The sequence below is a fragment of the Loxodonta africana genome, chromosome X, assembly GCF_030014295.1.
Source record: "Loxodonta africana isolate mLoxAfr1 chromosome X, mLoxAfr1.hap2, whole genome shotgun sequence".
Classification (NCBI taxonomy): Eukaryota; Metazoa; Chordata; class Mammalia; order Proboscidea; family Elephantidae; genus Loxodonta; species Loxodonta africana.
The window spans coordinates 100,746,061-100,770,009 of record NC_087369.1 but is presented as its reverse complement, the minus strand read 5'-3'; positions in this window follow the sequence as shown (position 1 = coordinate 100,770,009).

The following is a 23,949-nucleotide window of genomic DNA, read 5'->3' as shown; positions in this document are numbered from 1 at the left end:
GATGATTTGTCTTCGGGGATGGTTCCTGCCCTGTGCCAAAAGAAGGTCTGGGGAGCATTGCCGCCGGGATTCCCCTACTCTCAGTCAGACCATTAAGTATGGTCTTTTTATGAGAATTTGGGGTCTGTATCCCACTGATCTCCTGCTCCCTCAGGAGTTCTCTGTTGTGCTCCCTGACAGGGCAGTCATCGATTGTGGCCGGGCACCAACTAGTTCTTCTGGTCTCAGGATGATGTAGGTCTCTGGTTCATGTGGCCCTTTCTGTCTCTTGGGTTCTTAGTTGTTGTGTGACCTTGGTGTTATTCATTTTCCTTTCCTCCAGGTGGGTTGAGACCAATTGATGTATCTTAGATGGCCGCTTGTTGGCATTTAAGACCCCAGACGCCACATTTCAAAGTGGGATGCAGAATGTTTTCATAATAGAATTATTTTGCCAATTGACTTAGAAGTCCCCTCAAACCATGTTCCCCAGATCCCAGCCCCTGCTCCGCTGACCTTCGAAGCATTCATTTTATCCCGGAAACCTCTTTGCTTTTGGTCCAGTCCAATTGGGCTGACCTTCCTTGTATTGAGTGTTGTCTTTCCCTTCTCCCAAAGCAGTTCTTATCTACTGATTGATCAATAAAAAACCCTCTCCCTCCCTCCCTCCCTCCCCCCTTCGTAACCACAAAAGTATGTGTTCTTCTCAGTTTTTTCTATTTCTCAAGATCTTATAATAGTGGTCTTATACAATATTTGTCCTTTTGCCTCTGACTCATTTCACTCAGCATAATGCCTTCCAGATTCCTCCATGTTATGAAATGTTTCAGAGATTTGTCACTGTTCTTTATCGATGCGTAGTATTCCATTGTGTGAATATACCACAATTTATTTACCCATTCATCCGTTGATGGACACCTTGGTTGCTTCCAGCTTTTTGCTATTGTAAACAGAGCTTCAATAAACATGGGTGTGCATATATCTGTTTGTGTGAAGGCTCTTGTATCTTTAGGGTATATTCCGAGGAGTGGGATTTCTGGGTTGTATGGTAGTTCTATTTCTAACTGTTTAAGATAACGCCAGATGGATTTCCAAAGTGGTTGTACCATTTTACATTCCCACCAGCAGTGTATGAGAGTTCCAATCTCTCCGCAGCATCTCCAACATTTATTATTTTGTGTTTTTTGGATTAATGCCAGTCTAGTTGATGTGAGATGGAATCTCATCGTAGTTTTAATTTGCATTTCTCTAATGGCTAATGATCGGGAGCATTTTCTCATGTATCTGTTGGCTGCCTGAATATCTTCTTTAGTGAAATGTGTGTTCATATCCTTTGCCCACTTCTTGATTGGGTTGTTTGTCTTTTTGTGGTTGAGTTTTGACAGAATCGTGTAGATTTTAGAGATCAGGCGCTGGTCTGAGATGTCATAGCTGAATATTCTTTCCCAGTCTGTAGGTGGTCTTTTTACTCTTTTGGTGAAGTCTTTAGATGAGCATAGGTGTTTGATTTTTAGGAGCTCCCAGTTATCTGGTTTCTCTTCATCATTTTTGGTAATGTTTTGTATTCTGTTTATGCCCTGTATTAGGGCTCCTAGGGTTGTCCCTATTTTTTCTTCCATGATCTTTATCGTTTTAGTCTTTATGTTTAGGTCTTTGATCCACTTGGAGTTAGTTTTTATGCATGGTGTGAGGGATGGGTCCTGTTTCATTCTTTTGCAAATGGATATCCAGTTATGCCAGCACCATTTGTTAAAAAGACTATCTTTTCCCCAGTTAACTGATACTGGGCCTTTGTCAAATATCAGCTGCTCATACGTGGATGGATTTATATCTGGGTTCTCAATTCTGTTCCATTGGTCTATGTGCCTGTTGTTGTTCCAGTACCAGGCTGTTTTGACTACTGTAGCTGTATAATAGGTTCTGAAATCAGGTAGAGTGAGGCCTCCCACTTTCTTCTTCTTTTTCAGTAATGCTTTGCTTATCTGGGGGTTCTTTCCCTTCCATATGAAATCGGTGATTTGTTTCTCTATCCCCTTAAAATATGACATTGGAATTTGGATCGGAAGTGCGTTATATGTATAGATGGCTTTTGGTAGAATAAACATTTTTACTATGTTAAGTCTTCCTATCCATGAGCAGGGTATGTTTTTCCACTTAAGTATGTCCTTTTGAATTTTTTGTAGTAGAGCTTTGTAGTTTTCTTTGTATAGGTCTTTTACATCCTTGGTAAGATTTATTCCTAAGTATTTTATCTTCTTGGGGGCTACTGTGAATGGTATTGATTTGGTGATTTCCTCTTGGGTGTTCTTTTTGTTGATGTAGAGGAATCCAAGTGATTTTTGTATGTTTATTTTATAACCTGAGACTCTGCCAAACTCTTCTATTAGTTTCAGTAGTTTTCTGGAGGATTCCTTAGGGTTTTCCGTGTATACGATCATGTCATCTGCAAATAGTGATAGCTTTACTTCTTCCTTGCCAATCCGGATACCCTTTATTTCTTTGTCTAGCCTAATTGCCCTGGCTAGGACTTCAAGTACGATGTTGAATTAGAGCGGTGATAAAGGGCATCCTTGTCTGGTTCCCGTTCTCAAGGGAAATGCTTTCAGGTTCTCTCCATTTAGAGTGATATTGGCTGTTGGCTTTGCATAGATGCCCTTTATTATGTTGAGGAATTTTCCTTCAATTCCTATTTTGGTAAGAGTTTTTATCATAAATGTGTGTTGAACTTTGTCAAATGCCTTTTCTGCATCTATTGATAAGATCATGTGGTTTTTATCTTTGTTTTATTTATGTGATGGATTACATTAATGGTTTTTCTGATAGTAAACCAGCAAATCCCACTTGGTCAGGGTGTATTATTTTTTGATGTGTTGTTGGATTCTATTGGCTAGAATTTTGTTGAGGATTTTTGCATCTATGTTCATGAGGGATATAGGTCTATAATTTTCTTTTTTTGTAATGTCTTTACCTGGTTTTGGTATCAGGGAGATGGTAGCTTCATAGAATGAGTTGGGTAGTATTCCGTCTTTTTCTATGCTTTGAAATACCTTCAGTAGTAGTGGTGTTAAGTCTTCTCTGAAGGTTTGGTAGAACTCTGCAGTGAAGCCGTCTGGGCCAGGACTTTTTTTTGTTGGAAGTTTTTTGATTACCATTTCAATCTCTTTTTTTGTTATGGGTCTATTTAGTTGTTCTACTTCTGAATGTGTTAGTTTAGGTAAGTAGTGTTTTTCCAAGAATTCATCCATTTCTTCTAGGTTTTCAAATTTGCTAGAGTACAATTTTTCGTAGTAATCTGAAATGATTCTTTTAATTTCATTTGGCTCTGTTGTGATGTGGTCCTTCTCGTTTCTTATTCGGGTTGTTTCCTTTCCTGTTTTTCTTTAGTCAGTCTAGCCAATGGTTTATCAATTTTGTTAATGTTTTCAAAGAACCAGCTTTTGGCTTTGTTAATTCTTTCAATTGTTTTTCTGTTTTAATTCATTTACTTCAGCTCTAATTTTTATTATTTGTTTTCTTCTGGTGCCTGATGGATTCTTTTGTTGCTCAGTTTCTATTTGTTCAAGTTGTCGGGACAGTTCTCTGCTTTTGGCTCTCTCTTCTTTTTGTATGTGTGCATTTATCGATATAAATTGGCCTCTGAGCACTGCTTTTGCTGTGTCCCAGAGGTTTTGATAGGAAGTATTTTCATTCTCGTTGCTTTCTAAAAATTTCCTTATTCCCTCCTTGATGTCTTCTATAACCCAGTCTTTTTTCAGGAGGGTATTGTTCATTTTCCAAGTATTTGATTTCTTTTCCCTAGTTTTTCTGTTATTGATTTCTAGTTTCATTGCCTTGTGGTCTGAGAAGATGCTTTGTAATATTTCGATGTTTTGGACTCTGCAAAGATTTGTTTTATGACCTAATATGTGGTCTATTCTAGAGAATGTTCCATGTGTACTAGAAAAAAAAGTATATTTTGCAGCAGTTGGGTGGAGAGTTCTGTATAAGTCAATGAGGTCAAGTTGGTTGATTGTTGTAAGTAGGTCTTCCGTGTGTCTATTGAGCTTCTTACTGGATGTCCTGTCCTTCTCCGAAAGTGGTGTGTTGAAGTCTCCTACTATAATTGTGGAGATGTCTATCTCACTTTTCAATTCTGTTAAAATTTGATTTATGTATCTTGAGCCCTGTCACTGGGTGCATAAATATTTAATATGGTTATGTCTTCCTGATCAATTGTCCCTTTTATCATTATGTAGTGTCCTTCTTTATCCTTTGTGGTGGATTTAAGTCTAAAGTCTATTTTGTCAGAAATTAATATTGCTACTCCTCTTCTTTTTTGCTTATTGTTTGCTTGATATATTTTTATCCATCCTTTGAGTTTTAGTTTGTTTGTGTCTCTAAGTCTAAGGTGTGTCTCTCGTAGGCAGCATATAGACGGATCGTGTTTCTTTATCCAGTCTGTGACTCTCTGTCTCTTTATTGGTGCATTTAGTCCATTTACATTCAGCATAACTATAGATAAATAAGTTTTTAGTGCTGTCATTTTGATGCCTTTTCATGTGTGTTGTTGGCCATTTCATTTTTCCACATACTTTTTTGTGCTGAGACGTTTTTCTCAGTAGCTTGTGAGATCCTCATTTTCATAATGTTTAACTTTATGTTAGTTGAGTCGTTACGTTTTTCTTGGCTTTTTTCTTGAGTTATGGAGATATTCCTTTTTGTGGTTACCTTATTATTTACCCCTAATTTTCTAAGTAAAAACCTAACTTGTATTGTTCTATATCGCCTTGTATCACTCTCCATCTGGCAGTTCAATGCCTCCTATATTTAGTCCCTCTTTTTTGATTATTGTGATCTTTTATCTATTGATTTCCATGATTCCCTGTTATGTGTATTATTTTGTTTATTTATTTATTTATTAGAATTAATCTTAATTTGTTTGTTTTTGTGATTTCCCTATTTGAGTTGATATCAGGATGTTCTGTTTTGTGACCTTGTATTGTGCTGGTACCTGATATTATTGGTCATCTGACCAAACAGTCTCCTTTAGCATTTCTTGTAGCCTTGGTTTGGTTTTTGCAAATTCTCTAAACTTGTGTTTATCTGTAAATATCTTAATTTCTCCTTCATATTTCAGAGCGAGTTTTGCTGGATATATGATCCTTGGTTGGCAGTTTTTCTCCTTCAGTGTTCTGTATACGTCGTCCCATTCCCTTCTTGCCTGCGTGGTTTCTGCTGAGTAGTCTGAACTTATTCTTATTGATTCTCCCTTGAAGGAAACTTTTCTTTTCTCCCTGGCTGCTTTTAAAATTTTCTGTTTATCTTTGGTTTTGGCAAGTTTGATGATAATATGTCTTGGTGTTTTTCTTTTTGGATCAATCTTAAATGGGGTTCGATGAGCATCTTGGATAGATATCCTTTCGTCTTTCATGATGTCAGGGAAGTTTTGTGTTAGGAGTTCTTCAACTATTTTCTCTGTGTTTTCTGTCCCCCCTCCCTGTTCTGGGACTCCAATCACTCGCAAGTTATCCTTCTTGATAGAGTCCCACGTGATTCTTAGGATTTCTTCATTTTTTTTAATTCTTTTGTCTGATTTTTTTTCAGCTATGTTGGTGTTGATTCCCTGGTACTCCAGATGTCCCAGTCTACATTCTAATTGCTCGAGTCTGCTCCTCTGACTTCCTATTGCGTTGTCTAATTCTGTAATTTTATTGTTAATCTTTTGGATTTCTGAATGCTGTCTCTCTATGGATTCTTGCAACTTATTAATTTTTCCACTATGTTCTTGAATAATCTTTTTGAGTTCTTCAACAGTTTTATCAGTGTGTTCCTTGGCTTTTTCTGCAGTTAGCCTAATTTCATTTGTGATGTCTTTAAGCATTCTGTAAATTAGTTTTTTATATTCTGTATCTGATAATTCCAGGATTGTATCTTCATTTGGGAAAGATTTTGATTCTTTTGTTTGGGGGGTTGGAGAAGCTGTCATGGTCTGCTTCTTCATGTGGTTTGATATGGACTGCTGTCTCCGAGCCATCACTGGGAAACTAGTTTTTCCAGAAAATCCGCTAAAAAAAAAAATTCATTTAGATCCCTATCAGAGTTCTCCCTCTGGCTCAGGCTATTCGGATGTTAATGGAGCTGCCTGGAGAGGGTGGGGGAGGGATCAGAGAGCTAGGAGTGTAGCACCTCAGAAGATAGCCAGAGTTGTTTGTCTTACTTGGAATGACTCTTATATCTGAGATTTCCGCGGGACACATCGCCTATATGTACTGGCTGTGTGGAGATTGCCCCCCGGGGAGTCTGGCCCGCTGGCGTCACGGTCAGATCCTCCACTGTCAGCCCCAACCCCAAGGTTAAGGCTCCCCTACTGGGACGGTGCACTCCCATCTCCAAAATCAGTTGCTGCCTCCAGGGGACTCTCTGTCCCGCCAGCTGCGTCGTGCGCCGCTCCCGCGAACCGGGTGGGCTCCCCCCCCGGGGTCAGCTCAGGAGAGCGGAGCAGCTCCCCGCGCCTGAGTCGCGACTGCGCGTCCCAGCTGGGACTCTGCTCTCCCTGCTCCAAGACCAGCCACTGCCTCCCAGGGACTTCTTCCACCGGCTGCTCCACCACGCCGCCCACGCGAACCGGCTGGGCCCGCGTAAACCGGTTGGGACAGCCCCGGGGTCAATTCAGGGGAATGTAGCTGATCCCAGCGCTCACGCCCCGCCTGCACCCGCCAAATTCCCGGTGGGAAGGCTCCCCGGATGGGACGCTGCTCTCCCCGCTCCAAGACCAGTCACTTCCTCCCGGGGACTTCTCCCACCGGCTGTGCCACCACGCGGCCCGCGCCAACCAGCTGAGCTCCCTCCCGGGATGAGTTCGGGGGCTAGGGCTGGGCCCCTTGTCTGTGCCGTCTGCCCCCCTGGGCTCTGCACCAAATCGGGCTCCGAAGGTCACCTGCCTGGTACGCTGGCTCCTGGCTCTGAAAACAATCGCTTTCTCCCCGTATTTGTTTGTTCTCCGTCTCTAAATCTGTGTTTGTTGTTCAGAGTTCGTAGATTGTTATGTATGTGATCGATTCACTTGTTTTTCCGAGTCTTTGTTGCAAGAGGGATCCGCGGTAGCGTCCACCTAGTCCGCCATCTTGGCCCCGCCTCGGTGAATTATTTTTTTGATATGTTGTTGAGTTCTATTGGCTACAATTTTGTTAAGGATTTTTGTGTCTATGTTCTTGAGGGATATAAGTCTGTAATTTTCTTTTCTTGTGGTGTTTTTACGTGGTTTTGGTATCAGGGATAAGCTGGCTTCGTAGAATGAGTTTGGGAGTGTTCCTTCTTCTTCTGTGCTCTGAAATACCTTTAGTAGTAGTGGTGTTAACTCTTCTCTGAAAGTTTGGTAAAATTCTCCAGTAAAGCGTCAGGGCTAGGGCTTTTTTTGTTGTTGTTGTTGGGAGTTTTTTAATTTCCTTTTCAATATTTTCTTTTGTTTATTTAGTTTTTCTATCTCTGTTTGTGTTAGTTTAGGTAGGTAGTGTGTTTCTAGAAATTTGTCCATTTCTTCTAGGTTTTCAAATTTGTTACAGTACATTTTTTCATGGTGTTCTGGTATGATGCTTTTTAATTTCAGTTGGGTCTGTTGTGATATTGCCCATCTCATTTCTTATTTGGGTTATTTGCTTCGTCTCCTGTTTCTTTTGTCAGTTTGGCCGATGGTTTATCGAATTTATTAATCTTTTCAAAGAACCAGCTTTTGGTTTTGTTAGCTCTTTCAATTGTTTTTCTGTTCTCTCATTTAACTCTGCTCTAATTTCTATTATTTGCTTTCTTCTGGTGCCTGAGAGTTTCTTTTGTTGCTCTCTTTCTATTTGTTCAACTTGTAGGGATAATTGTTTGATTTTAACCCTTTTTTCTTTTTGAATTTGTGGATTTATTGCTATAAATTGACCTCTGAGCACGGAGTTAGCTGTGTCCCTATAGTTCTGATAGGAAGTATTTTCATTCTCTTTGGATTCTATGAATTCCTTTATTCCATCCTTAATTTCTGCTATAACCCAGTCATTCTTGAGTAAGGTGTTCAGTTTCCAAGTGTTTGATTTCTTTTCCCTGCTTTTTCTGTTATTGATTTCTACTTTTATGGCTTTATGGCCAGATAAGATGCTTTGTAATATTTTCATGTTTTTAATTCTGTCAAGGCTTGCTTTATGACTTAATATGTGGTCTATTCTGGAGAATGTTCCATGTGTGTTGGAAAAGGAGGTATACTTGGCTGCTTTTGGGTGGAGCATTCCATATATGTCAATGAGGTCAAGTTGGTCGATTGTGGCATATAGATCTTCCAAGTGTTTATTGAGCTTCTTTCTGGATGTTCTGTTCTTCACTGAAAGTGGTGTGTTGAAGTCTCCTACTATTATTGTGGAGCCGTCTGTTTCTCTTTTCAGTGTTGTTAGAGAATGTGTTATGTCTCTTGAAGCCCTGTCGTTGGGTGTGAAAATATGTTATATGGTTATATCCTCCTGATACATTGTCCCTTTAATCATCATATACTGTCCTTTCTTATCCTTTGTGGTGGATTTAACTTTAAAGACTATTTTGTCAGAAATTAGTATTCCCACTCCCTCTCTTTTTTGATTGTTGTTTACTTGATATATTTATTTCCCCATCCTTTGAGTTTTAGTTTGTTCGTGTCTTTAAGTCTAAGGTAGATCTCTTGCAGGCAGCATACAGACGGATCATGTTTTTTTTTTTTTTTTTATCCATTCTGCCACTCTCTGTCTCTTTATTGGTGCATTTAATCCATTTACATTCAACTTAATTATGGATAAGTATGAGTTCAGTACTGTCATTTTGGAGTTCTTTTTTGTGTGTTGACAGTTTCTTTTTTCCACTTAATTTTTTGTGCTGAGTAGTTTTTCTTTGTATACTGTGTTTTCCTTTTTCATTGTTGTTGATTTTGTTTTTGCTGAGTCTTTATGTTTTTCTTGTATTTTATTTAGATGTGTAAGATTGTTAGCCTCCTTTGTGATTATCTTAATATTTACATCTGTATTTCTAAGTTTCAACCAGACTTTTATCTCTTTACATCATCTTGACTTCCTCTCCGTATAAAAGACCTATGACTACATTTTTTAGTCCCCCTTTATTGATTTAATGTTGTCATCTTCTACATAATTTCATCTGTTTCCCTGTTTTGAGCATTTTTTTAATCTTGATTTATTTTTGTGGTTTCCCTATCTGGGTTGATATTTGTTTGCTCTGTCCTATGTTCTAGTCTTGGATTGTTATCCGATGTTATTAATTTTCTAACCAGAGAACTCTCTTTAGTAGTTCTTGTAGTTTTGGTTTGGTTTTTGCAAATTCCTTAAACTTCCAATTATCTAGAAATGTCGTAATTTCACCTTTATATTTGAGAGGCAGTTTTCCTGGATATATGATTCTTGGCTGGCAATTTTCTTCTTTCAGTGGTTTATGTATATGTCATCCCATTGCCTTCTTGCCTGCATGTTTTCTGCCGAGTAGTTCTAGCTTATTCTTATTGACTCTCCTTTGTAGTTGACTTTCATTTATCCCTAGCCATTCTTAAAATTCTATCTTTATCTTTCATTTTGGCAAGTTTGATTTTATTGTCTTTTGGGATCTACCTTATGTGGGGTTGATGAGCATCTTGGATAGATATCTTCTCATCTTTCATGATATCAGGGAAGTTTTTGCCAATAAACCTTCAACAATTCTCTCTGTATTTTCTGTTATCCCCCACTGTTCTTGTACTCCAATTACTTGTAGGGTATTTCTCTTGATAGAATCCCACATGATGCTTAGGGTTTCTTCATTTTTTAAAACTCTTTCATCAGATTTTTCCTCAAATATGCTGGTGCCAGATACTTTATCCTCATTCTCACTAATTCTAACTTAGATTGCCTCAATTCTGGTCTTACAACTTTCTACTGAATTGTCTAATCTGAAATTTTACTGTTAATCTTCTGAATTTCTGTTTGATGTCTCTCTATGGATTCTTGCAGCCTATTACATTTGTCATTATGCTTTTGTCTAATCTGCTTAAATTCCTCTAATGCTTTGTCTGTGCATTCCTTAGCTTGTTCTGAGTTTTGCCTGAGCTTCTTTCTGATCTTTTGAAGAGTTCTTTGTATTAATCTTTTGTATCACTATCTCTGCTCTTGGGGGAAAAACAAAAACAAAAAAAACCCTTGTCATGGATTGAATTATATACCCCCATAAATGTGTGTATTAACTTGGTTAAGTCATGATTCCCAGTGTTCTGTGGTTGCCCTCCATTTTGTGATTGTAATTTTATGTTAAAAAGGATTAGGAAGGGATTGTAACACCCTTAACCAGGTCACATTCCTGATCCAATGTAAAGGGAGTTTCCCTGGGGTGTGGCCTGCACCACCTTTTATCTCTCAAGAGATAAAAAGGAAAGAGAAGTGAGCAGAGAGAGGGGACCTCATACCACCAAGAAAGCAGTGCCAGGAGCAGAGTGCATCTTTTGGACCTGAGGTCCCTGCACAGAGAAGCTCCTAGTCCAGGGAAGATTGATGAGAAGGCCAACAGAGAAAGAAAGCCTTCCCTTGGAGCTGACACCCTGAATTTGGACTTGTAGCCTAATAGACAGTGAGAGAATAAAGTTGTCCTTGTTAAAGCCATCCACTTGAGGTATTTCTGTTACAGCAGCACTAGATGTCTGAGACACCATCTCTGATTTCTTAAAAAAAAAAAAGGGGGGTTTTAAGCAGGGTGTTATTCAGTTTCCATGTAATTGACTTTTTTTTTTTTTTCCTTGCTCTTTCTGTTTTTAATTTCTGCATTGTTGGGATTGTGGTCAGAGAAGATACTTTGTATTATCTCAATGTTTTGGATTTTGTTGAAGGCTGCTCTGTGGCCTAAGATGTGGTCTATTCTGGAGAACGTTCCATGCACTTTGGAAAAGAATGTGTACTTTGCAGCTGTTGGGTGCAGTGTTCTATATATGTCTATGAGGTCAAGTTGGTTGATTTTGGCTTTTAAATCTTCTGTATCTTTGTTGAGTTTCTTTCTAGATGTTCTGTCCTTTACTGAGAGTGCTGTGTTGAAGTCTCCTATAATTATTGTGGAACTGTCAATTTCTCTTTTCATTGCTGTTAGAGTTTGTTTTATGTATTTTGAAACCATGTCATTGGGTGTGTAGATATTTATTATTGCTATGTCTTCATGATAGATTGTCCCTTTAATCATTATATAATGCCCTTTGTCTTTTATGGTGGATTTTGTTTTAAAGGCTAGTTTATCTGAGATTAATATTGCCACTCCTGCTCTTTTTTGGTAGCTGTTTGCTTGATTTTTTTTTTCATCTTCAGATTTTTAATAAATTTGTATCTTGATTTTTAAGGTGTGTCTCTTGTAGACAGCATGTTGATGGATCCTGTTTTCTTTTATCCATTCTGTCACTCTCGGTCACTTTATGGGTGTATTTCAGCCATTTACATTCAGTGTAATTATTGATGGTTTGGGTTTATTGCTGTCATTTTGTAGTGCTCCCCCCCCCACTTGGTGCTGATGTTTTCTTTCCTCCTCCTACTCCCCTGTGCTGAATTCCTTTTGCTTGTGGATTTCTTTTTCGTTTCTTCTGTTTTAAGATTTTGTTTCTATTGAGATTTTATGTTTTTCTCCTTTATTTTGATGAGTAGGTTTGTTAACTCTCTTTCTGGTTACCTTGAAATTTATCCTTGTCTTCCCAGGTTTGAACCAGTCTTTTATTACTTGGTATCACCTTGCCTTCCTCTCCATTAGAAAGTTTTATACCTACACCATTTATTCCCTCTTTTATTGTTCTGATGTTGTTTTCATTTACAGATTTAACCTCTCTGTTTCCCTGTTGTAAATCTTTTTAGTTTTGAATAATCCTTGAGAGTTCATTTCCTAAGTTGGTATCTGGTTGGTGTGATCTCGTGTCCCAGATTCAGGCTGTTGTGTGATATTGTTCGTTCTCAAACTGAAGGGCTCCCTTTAATAATTCTTGTAAGTTTGGTTTGGATTTACGTATTCCCTTAATTTCTGTTTATCTGGAAATGTCCTAATTTCACCATCTTATTTGAACAAGAGTTTTGCAAGGTATGTTATTCTTGGTTGGCAATTTTTTTTCTTTCAAGGTTTTATATATGTCATCACATTGCCTTCTTGCTTGCATGGTTTCTATCAAGTAATCAGTGCTTAGTCTTATTGTTTCCCCTCTGTATGTGATGTTTGTTTTTCTCAAGCTGCCCTCAAGATTCTTTTTTTGTCTTTGGTTTTAGCGAGTGTGATTATGATATTCCTTGGTGTTTTTCTTTTGGGACTTATCCTATATGGGGTTTGTTGAGCTTCTGGGAGAGAAGAAAGCCTTCCCCTGGAGCTGACGGCCTGAATTTGGACTTGTAGACTAATAGACAGTGAGAGAATAAACTTCTCTTTGTTAAAGCCATCCACTTGAGGTATTTCTGTTACTATATGACTGAGTGGCACCATCTCTGATTTCTTCACTTCACTTCACTTCAATGGTTTGGTTTTATCTTTTTGATGATATTCTTTTGGGGTCTGTCCTATATTGGGTTTGCTCAGCTTCTTGGATGGTCAGCTTTTCATCTGTCATGATATTAGCGAAGTTTTCTGTCAGCAATTTTTCGATGATCCATTTTCTTCCTCTATTCTGGACCTCCAATCACTCTCAAATTTTTGCTTTTTTTTGTATCCCACATCATTCTCAGGTTTTCTGCATTTTTCTTTGTTCTTTTGTCTAATTTTTCCTCAAAGTTGTATCCAAGTATTTGTCATCACTTCCACTGATTCTGTCTTACATTGTTTCAGACCTGCTCCTCAGACCTTCTATGACACTGTCCATTTCTGAAATCTTGTTGTCTATCTTTTGGATTTCTAATTGTTTTTGTATGATATCTAGTTGAGAATATGTTTTGACATTTTGTTTCTGTGTTATTTTCCTGAATTCTTCATTGTTTTGTCTGTCTTTTCCACGATTTTGTCTGCCTTTTCCATGAATTTGTCTATGTTTTTCTCAATTTTATCTGCTTCTTGCGTTAACTCTTGGATAGCTCTGAATATTAGAGATTTGAATTCCCTATTAGGTAGTTTCAGTGCCTTTTCTTCTACTGGAAAGTCATTTTTTTTTTTCATTTTGGAACCATCCTGTCTTATTGTTTTATATGTTTTGATATTTTCTGCTGTGCTCAGGACATTCAGTAGTTATTTTCTTTGTTTACTGGTTGCAGATTTGTTTGCTTCATCCTGCTTTTTTGTTTTATTTGGTCGTGTCTGAGCAGACAGGCTGTGCATTTTTTTGTTTGCACATCTGTGAGCTTGATACTTTTCACCTTCCTGTCCAATGGGCAGGGGCAGTTGCTCAACTACGGTGCAGCAGGGCAAGTCCAGCTGAAGGGGAGGGGCTGGGATGGGTTTTTCATGACAAGTACTGGGGCTGACAGGACGGGTCTTGGGTCAGTGCAGGGCAGGTTCTGGTAGGCCATGCCTGTGATGTTCAGGGTTATGACATACAGCACAAGGTGCAGATGGGCAGAAAGGAGGGGGGAGGTTGTGATATGTGTGGCTCAGTGGGTATAGGAAAGAATGAAAAAGAGGATAGAGAAACAGGAGCCAAAAAAAGTGCTGAGGAAGCATGTCATTGGAGTGGAGAGACGAGAAACTGAGAAATGAAGAAAAGGAAAAAGAAAAAAATTAAAGTTAAGAAAAAAAGAAAAATGTCCCCAGGGATACCACCAATGACTGGGGAAATGGTTCCCAGGCTTCCCGGCACAGCCTGTCTAGAAGTGGCAGAGATGGCACACTGCGCTAGGAATTCAGGAGACAGGAAAAGAAGGAAAGTAGAGAGAGATGAGAAACCAAGGAATGAAGAAAAACAAAAAGGAAAAAAATATAATAATAAAAAATAAAAGAAAAAGAAATGCCCCCAGGTATCCCACCAGAGCAGCTCTGCAGACCGGAGATGTGGCTCCCAAGCCATGCAGTACAGCCCATCTAGAAGGGGCAGAGATGGCACACAGTGCCAGGTATTCAGGAGACAGGAAAAGAAAGTAAGTAGAGAGAGAGAAGAGAAAGCAAGGAATGAAGAAAAAGAAATCCAGTTAACAATAACAACAAAAAAAGAGTCCCCAGGATCCTACTGGTGTGGTGGCACAGACTGGGGAAGCAGTTCCCCAGTTGAGCAGCACTTCACAGCCTGCCAAGAAGAAGCAGAGATGGCACACAGAGCTAGGTGCTCAAGAGAAATGTAGGTGAGGAGGTGAGAGAGGGGCAAGAAACCAAAAGAAGCTGAAAAAGCAACATCTGCAACTAAGAAATTGCACTGAAGGAGCCGGCCAGTGTGGGTGGGTCAAATCCAAGTGGCATGAAGCCAGCCCCTCCTTGCAGAGTTACTGGGTCCTGCCAGGAAGCAGCGAAAGCCAAGCAGGATGAAGAGGGGTGCAGGGTGGAAAAGCATGAATCACTGGTTACTGGGTGCTCTGTCTCCTGCTGGTAGCTCTGTGAAGCTGCTTTCCCATACTCCCTGTTCGCTGATCTCAGACAGGAGTCCAAGATGGTGAATCCGCGCGGTGGTAGCTGATAAGGGGCCTCTGCTCCATATTGCTCCCTGCTCTCTGTCTCTGTTCTCTATCAGTTTTTTATTCCATTGGGAGCTTGGTTGAGTTCTTTATCTCTTCATTTGATACTTAGGGTTCCAGGATTGATGTTTGTCTCTGTTTTACTTAGTTTTTCGTGTCTTTGCTGTAGAGGGACAGTGTGGTACTTCTGTCTGTAGCACTATATTGGCTCCTGGAAACCTATTGAACCATTTAAGTTGTTATTGTCACTTTGATCCTAAGTAGATAGTTCTCAAAAGAGCAATAATGCTCAAGGCAGACTTTTTTTACTCATTAAGCTAAACTATTGTTTGGTTTTAAGAAGATATCAGGGGATATTTTTGGTTTAAGGTTTAAAGATTATCTCTGGGCAATAATTTCAGAGGTTCATCCAGCCCTCGTGTTTCCAGAAAGCCTGAAGTCCAGGAGAATTTGAAATTCTGTTCTGCATTTTCTCCCTCTTCCTAAGGATTCTTCTATAGAATCTTTGATCAAAATGTTCAGTAATGTTAGGCACAGCAGCCCAGGGGCAAGGACGAGAAGGCAGGAGGCTACAGGAAAACTGGTAATTGTAACCCAAGGTTGAGAAGGGGAAAGTGTTGACACTCCGTGGTGTTGGCAACCAACATCACAAAACAATATGTGTATTAATTGTTAAATAAGAAACCAATTTGCTCTGTAAACATTCATCTAAAATACAATAAAAGAAAAAAAGTGTTCAGTAATGGTATCCAAGCACTGTCTAGTTCTTCTGGTCTCACAGCAGAGGAGACAGCTATTCATAGAGGCAATTAGCCACACATTCTATTTCATCTTCCAGTTTTTGTCACCCCTTCTTCCTCTGTTGCTCCAGGCAGAGACCAGTTGTCATGCTTTGGATGGCTGCTTGCAAGATTTTAAGACCCCAGGCACGACGCAATGAACTAGGACATAGACCAGAAGCAATAAACACATTATTAGGCCTTACCTGGGATGTTCCATGAAACCATGACCCTAAGCCTCCAGAGGGAGGACCCAAATTCCGTAAGACTTTTGGTTGTACATAAGCAGCCTTAGCAGTTACTCTTTTTTTTTCCTTTTGTTGTTGTAATATATCTATCATACAGCTTTTGCCAGTACAAAGTTTTATAGGAGTACAACTTACTGACTACAACTTAATTGGCTGTATAACCCTACCCTTAATCAATGCAATTTTTCCATTGCCATTAAAACTTCCCCCCATTTTTCCCTCTCTCATACCCCGGGTAACCACAAATAAACTTTGTTTTCTATAAACTTGCCTTTTCTTGTCTTTTTATACATGTAAGATCATACAGTATTTGTCCTTTTGTGACTGACAACACCATTGACTTATTTCACTCAGGATAATGTCTTCAAGCTCCATCCGTATTGTAGTATGTATCAAGACCATTTTTCTTACTGGCTGAGTAGTATTGTTTTATGTGTATACCATCTTTTGTTTATCCATTCACCTCTTGATGGACATTTAGATTGTTTCCAGCTTTTGGGTTTTGTGAATACTGCTGCAATGAGCACTGGGGTAAAAGTCCTTTTGAGTCTTTGCTTTCAAGTCTTTGGGGTATATACCTAGGAGTGGAATTGTTGGAAATTTTTATGGTAGTTGTATTTTTAACTTGTTGAAGAACCGCCACACTGTTTTTCACAATGGCTGTATAATTTTGCATTTCCCTCAGCTATGGGTACGGGTTCTAATTACCCCACAACTTTCCCAACAGTTACTATTTTCTGTTTTTTTTTTTCAATCTTAGCCATCCTTGGGGGAGTGGTTTTGATTTGGTTTGCATCTTTCTGATGCCTACTGATGTTGAATATCTTTTCATGTGTTTGTTGGCCATTTGAATGTCAGCCTGGTGAAACGTCTATGCAAATCCTTTGCCATTTTATGATTGGGTTGCTTGTCTTTTTGTTGTTGTCAAAGTTCCATATATGTTTTGGTTATTAGATTCTTATTAGCTATATGGTTTCTGAAGGTATGCTCCCATTTGGTCACTTATCTTTTCACCTTTTTGGTAAAGTCCTTTGATGAACAAAAGTTTTACATTCTTATGAGGTCCCAGTTATTTATTTTGTCTTTTGCTGTTTGTGCTTTTGTTATCACCTTAGATATTTCTTTCTTAAAAGCTATGCCCGATGGCGTTGCCCCTGAATTTTCTTCTAACTATTTTATTGTTTTAGTTTGCACATTTAGGTCCTTAATCTATTTTAAATTTTTTGAGGGGGACATATGGTGTGAGGCATAGCTACTGTTTCATTTTTCTGCATGTAGAAATCCAGTTTTCACAACGTCACACCATTTATTGAAACGACTCTTCTTTCCACATTGAAAGGAGTTAGTACCTTTGACAAAAATCAGTTGACCATAGCTGTGCTGTGGAGGTTTATTTCTGGGCTTTCAATTCTATTCCATTGGTGTATGTGTCTATTGTTATGCCAGTAACATGCTGTTTTGATTACTGTAGCTCTATAATGTGTTTTAAAATCAGGAAAGGTGAATTTCCTACTTTGTTCTTCTCTTTCAACACTGCTTTAACTATTCAGGGCCTCTTCCCATTCCACATAAAGTTGAGGATTACTTTTTCCATTTCTGTAAAGAAGCCCATTGGAATTTTGATTGGGACTGCATTGAATCTACAGATCACCATGGGTAGTATTGACATCTTAACAATATTAAGTCTTCAAATACAAGAACACGGAGCATCTTTCCATTTATTTAAGGTTTCTTTAATCTTTTTCAGCAGTGCTTCATACTTTTCATTTTATAAGTTCTTCACATTCTTGGTTAGGTTTATTCCTAGGTATTTTGTTCTCTTAAATGCTATTCAAAGAAGTTAGGGAAATTTTTTCCTTAATTTCCCTCTCAGGTTTCTCCTTGCTGGTTGTCTTAGGCTGGGCTCTCTAGAGGATCAAAACCAGTAAATCATGTAAATATATATATAGAGAGAGATTTATATCAAGGAAACAGTTCACATGATTGTAGAGGCTGGAAAATCCCAAGTCCATGGATCAGGATAGAGGTTTCTCCTGATTCACGTAGCTGCAGGGGATGGTGAACCAAAGATCAGCAGGTCAGAGAAGAGGGCTCTTGCTCAGGCTGTGAAGATTGATGAATCCCAAGATCTGCAGGTAAGCTGCTACCTCAAGTCTCAAGAACCAGAGGTCAGATGAGCAAGTGGCAGCTGCAGGGTCCAGAACCAGCAAAATGCCTTGGCAAGAGGAGCAGGAAAGATGTAGGCAGTGGAGGTGGAAGGCGTGAAGTCTGAGGGGGCAGTGAGCCACAAAGGGCCCCGCTCCTGCTGGTACCACTCAGCAGATTCCACCATGGGGATGATCACATATCCAATTTCAACAGGGAAGTGATCACAACATTTTACAACTGCGAAAACATTGAGAATCATGGCCCAGCCAAGCTGACAATCTTAACCATTACAGTCCACCCCTTGTCAACTTGGCACCTGTACACATCTCACCAAACCATGCATAATCTCTGAATAAAAACAATTACAAAGTCATGCTTGTGCCTAACATGGTACAACTAACACACATACAACTGAAAATACACTAGCCCTGTTTACATCTTATATTTTATGAGAGAAGAGAACAAAATATTTGATGTACACATACAACGCAGAAATGCTCATAACAATTACAGTTCATTTCTACAACTGGTCACGTGACTGTAACTGGTATTGAGAACTACCTTATTCCACCACCCACTTCATATTCCCTTTGCCCTCAGCAAGCACCTCAGCTGGTCATGGTTCTTTGCCTGGTTCGGTGATCCAAACCTTCATTCCTGAAGGGTCTGGGCCATTATAGTCATGTCAGAAATGGGTTGCTGTAGTTTTCCATTGATTTTAATCACAGGGCATAGTAGTAGTAAGAGATGCCCTAAGGGATCTCCTGCATTCCAGGCATACTCTTCTTTACCTCCATTATGTAATATCAATCGAATTTCCTCTTGGTAATCTGGATCAATCACACCAGCCAGTATTGTAACTCCCTACTTTGCCTGTTGATCCAGAGGCATAAAGAGCCCAAGGTGGCTAGGTGGCATTCTTAGCTTCCAGTTCAGTGGAATCAGTGATGTGTCTCCAGGTGGGAACATTCCTCCCTTTGGAACTCAGACCTCTAGACCTGCAGAGCATAATGTCTCAGGGACAAGAAGCAAAAATCTTGTGAGTGGGTCACTAGGGGTAATAGTTAGTGATGCCACTCCCATTTCCACTCCTTGATTCCTAGACCTATGAATCCTGGCTATGGGAGAAACAGTACCGTATATTGGACCCTGGTTTAGAGCATACACAGCCTCCTGGAGAACATAGTCCCAACCCTGCAAGGTATTGACACCTAGCTGGCACCGTAATTGTGTCTTTAGGAGGCCATTCCATCTTTCAATCAAGCCAGCTGCTTCAGGATGATGGGGAACTTGGTAAGACCAATGAATACCATGAGCATGGGCTCACTGACACACTTCATTTGCTGTAAAGTGAGTTCTTGATCAGAGACAATGCTGTGTGGGATACCATGATGGTGAATATGACACTCTGAAAGTCCAAAGATGGTAGTTTTGGCAGAAGCACTGCGTGCAGGAAAGGCAAATTCATATGCAGAGTGTCTATTCTAGAAAGCACAAAATGCTGCCCTTTCCATGATCAAAGTGGTCTAATGTAATCAACTTGCCACCAGGTTGCTGGCTGATCACCTTGAGGGATGGTGTGATATTGGGGACACAGTGTTGGTCTCTGCTGCTGGCAGATTGGGCACTCAGAAGTGGCTGTGGCCAAGTCAGCTTTAGTTAGTGGAGGTACATGTTGCTAGGCCCATGCATAACCTCCATCCCTGCCACCACGGCCACTTCACTCATGAGCGCATTGAGCAATGACAGAAGGATCTGGGGAAAGAGGATGACTAGTTTCCATAGAATGTGTCATCCTATCCACTTGATTGTTAAAATCATCCTCTGCCGAGGTCATCCATTGGTGAGCATTCATGTGAGACACAAATAGCTTCACTTCTTTGGCCCATTCAGAGAGGTCTACCATGGATGGCATCCACATACCTCTTGCCCATAAATACTTGTCTCCAATTTTCCAATCTGTTCCTTAAAAATCCCTTACCATCCAGCCGAATGATTGGCCACAACCCATGAATCAGTATACAATCCCACATCTGACCATTTCTCCTTCCAAACAAAGTGAACAACCAGGTACACTGCTCAAAGTTCTGCCCATTGGAAGAGTTACCTTTCACCACTGTCCTTCAGGGATGTCCCAGAAAGTAGCTGTAATGCTGTCGCTGTCCACTTTCTAGTGGTGCCTGCATATCTTGCAGAACCATCTTTAACCAGGCACAGGTTTTCTCTTCTTCAGTCAACTGGTCGTAAGGAACCCCCCGTGACGCCATAAGTGCAGACTGGGAGATGGAAGGTAATGTGAAAGGAGTGAAGACCGCAGACATTTGGGCCACTTCCTCATGCAACTTGTGTTTTCAAGTCCTGCTTGGGCCCAATCTTGTATATACCACTTCCACTTAATGATAGAGTGATGCAGTGCATGTCCAACTTTATGACTCTGAGGGTCTGGCAACACCCAGTTCATGATGGGCAGCTCAGGCCACATGGTGACTTGGTTTTCTACAGTTAAGCTTTCAGTCTCTACTAAGGCCCAGTAACAAGCCAAAAGCTTTTTCTCAAAAGGAGAGTAGTTATCTGCAGAGGATGGCAGGACTTTGCTCCAAAATCCTAAGTGTCTGTGCTGTGATTCACCAATAGGGGCCTGTCAAAAACTCCAAACAGCATCTCTATCTGCCACAGACACTTCAAGCACCATTGGATCAGCTGGAGCATATGGCCAAACTGGCAGAGCAGCTTCCATGGCAGACTGAACCTGTCTCAGAGCCTTCTCTTTTTCTGGGCCCCACTCAAAACTAGCAGCTTTTGAGTCACTTGACAAATAGGCCAGAGTAGCACACACAAATGAGGAATATGTTGCCTCCAAAATCCAAAGAGGCTCACTAGGCACTGTGCCTCATTTTTTGTTGTGAGAGTGGCAAGGTGCAATAACTTATCCTTCACTTTAGAAGGAATATTTCAACGTGCCCCACACACCACTGGGGCCCAAGGAATTTCAGTGAAGTGGTAAGTGCCTGAATTTTTGTGGAATTAATTTCTCACCCTCTAGCTTGCAAATCCCCCATGTGTCTGTCAGTTTTTCATACTGTGGGAACTTGTGGGTTGCTGTAATGCTGGAAGCTATGCCACCAGTATTCAGGTAGCAGCAGGGTCACCCATGGAGGACAGGTCTCTGCTGAGATTCCAGACTTAGACAGACTAGGAAGCAGGACCTCGCAGTCTACTTCTGAAAAGAATTAGCCAGTGAAAACCTTATGAATAGCAGCGAAAAATTGTTTGATATAGCACCGGAAGGTGAGCTCCCCAGGTTGGAAGGCATTCAAAAGATGACTGGGGAAGAGCTGCCTCCTCAAAGTAGACGTAGATGGAGTAAAGCTTTTGGGACATTCATTTGCTGATATTGCATGACTCAAAATGTGAAGAAACAGCTGCAACCAAACATTAATAATTGGATCCTGGGATGTAAGAACTATGAATCTAGGAAAATTGGAAATTGTCAAAAATTAAATGAAATGCATAAACTTTGATATCTTAGGCATTAGTGGGCTGAAATGGACTGGTACTGGCCATTTTGAATCAGACAATCATATGGTGAACTGTGCCAGAAATGACAGCTTGAAGTGGAATGGCATTTCATTCCTTGTCAAAAAGAAAATTTCAGGATCTATCCTGAAGTACAACGCTGTCAGTGATAGGTTAATATCCATATGCCTACAAGGAAGACCAGTTAATATGATTATCCAAATTTAAGCACCAATCGCTAAGGCCAAAGATGAAGAAATTGAAGATTTTTACCAGCTTCTGCAGTCTGAAATTGATTGAACATGCAATCAGGATGCATTGATAATTGCCAGTGATTAGAATGTGAAAGTTGGAAATGAAGAAGGTGGATCAGTAGTTGGAAAACATGGCCTTACTAATAGAAACGATGCCAGAGATTGCATGACTAAATTTTGCAAAACCAACCACTTCTTCATTGCAAATACCTTTTTTCAACAACATAAATGGCGACTGTACACATGGACCTCGCCAGATGGAATGCACAGGAAGTAAATCAACTACATCTGTGGAAAGAGACAATGGAAAAGCTCAGTATCATCAGTCACAAGGCCAGGGGCCAACTGTGGAACAAACCATCAATTGCTCATATGCAAGTTAATTTAAACTGAAGAAAATTAGAGCAAGTCCAAGGGAGCTGAAGTAAGACCTTGAATATATCCCACCTGAGTTTAAAGACCATCTCAAGAATAGATTTGATGTGTGGAACACTAATGACCAAAGACTAGACGAGTTGTGAAATGACATCAAGGAATCATACACGAAGAAAGCAAGGGATCATTAAAAAGAAAAGAAAGAAAGACCAAAATGGATGTCAGAAGAGACTCTGAAAACTTGCTCTTGAACGTCCAGCAGCTTAAAGCAAAAGGAAGAAATGATGAAGTTAAAGAACTGAACAGAAGATTTCAAAGAGTGGCTCAAGAAGGCAAAGTAAAATATTATAATGACTTGTGCAAAGACCTGGAGATAGAAAGCCAAAAGTAAAGAACACTCTCAGCATTTCTCAAGCTGAAAGAACTGAAGAAAAAATTCAAGTCTCTAGTTGCAATAGTGAAGAATTCTATGGGGAAAATATTAAATAACCCAGGAAACATCAAAAGAAGATGGAAAGAATACAGAGTCATTATGCCAAAAAGAATTGGTCGAAGGTCAAACATTTCAGGAGGTAGCATATGATCAGGAACCAACGGTACGAAAGGAAGAAGTCCAAGCTGCACTGAAGGCATTGACTAAAATAAGCTCCAGGAACTGAGAGAATATTAATTGAGATGTTTCAACAAACGAATGCAGTGCTGGAAGTGTTCACTTGTCTATGCCAAAAAATTTGAAAGACAGCTGCCTCGCCAACTGACTGGTAGAGATCCACATTTATGCCTGTTCCAAAGAAAGGTGGTCCAACCTAATGTGGAAATTATCAAACGATGTCATTAATATCACATGCTAGCAAAATTTTGCTGAAGATCTTTTAAAAGTGAATGCAGCAGGATATCGACAAGGAACTGCCAGAAATTCAGGCTGAATTCAGAAAAGGACATGGAACCAGGGATATCATTGCTGATGTCAGATGGATTCTGACTGTAAGCAGAGAATACCAGAAAGATGCTTACCTGTGTTTTAATGACTATGCAAAGGCATTCGACTGTGTTGATTATAACAAATTATGGAAAACATCACAAAGAATGGAATTCCAGAACACTTAATTGTGCTTATGGGGAATCTGTACATAGATCAAGAGGCAGTTGTTTGACCAAGGGGACACTGAATGGTTTAAAGGCAGCAAAGGTGTGAATCAGGGTTGTATCCTTTCACCCTACCTATTCAATCTGTATGGTGAGCAAATAATTGAAGAAGCTGCACTATATGAAGAAGAACAGGTCGTCAGGATTGGTGAAAGACTCGTTAACAACCTGTGACATGCAGATGACACAACCTTGCTTACTGAAAGTGAAGAGGACTTGAAACACTGATGAAGATCAAAGACAACAGCCTTCAGTGTGGATTACACCTCAACATAAGGAATACAAAAATCCCCACAACTGGACCAATGAGCAACATCATGATAAATGGAGAAAAGATTGAAGTTGTCAAGGATTTCATTTTACTTGGATGCACAATCAAAAGCCATGGAAGCAACAGTCAAGAAATCAAAAGATGCACTACATTGGGTAAATCTGCTGCAAAGGACCTCTCTAAAATATTGTAAAGCAAAGATGTCATCTTGAAGACTAAGGTATGCCTGACCCAAGCTATGGTATTTTCAATCCCATTATATGCATGCGAAAGGTGTACAATGAATAAGAAAGACCGAATAATTGATGCCTTTGAATTGTGATGTTGGCAAAGAATATTGAATATACCATGGTATGTCCAAAGAACAAATAAATCTGTCTTGGAAGAAGTACAACCAGAATCCTCCTTAGAAGCAAGGATGGTGAGACTGTATCTTACATACTTCGGACTTTTTGTCAGGAGGGATCAGTCCCTGGAGAAGGACATCATGCCTGGTAAAATACAGGATCAGCGGAAAAGAGGAAGACCCTCAGCGAGATGTAGTGACACAGTGGCTGCAACAATGGGCTCAAGCATAACAACGATTGTGAGGATGGTGCAGGATCGGACAGGGTTTGGTTCTGTGGTACATAGGGTCACTTTGTACCAACCGACTTGATGGCACCAAACAACAAC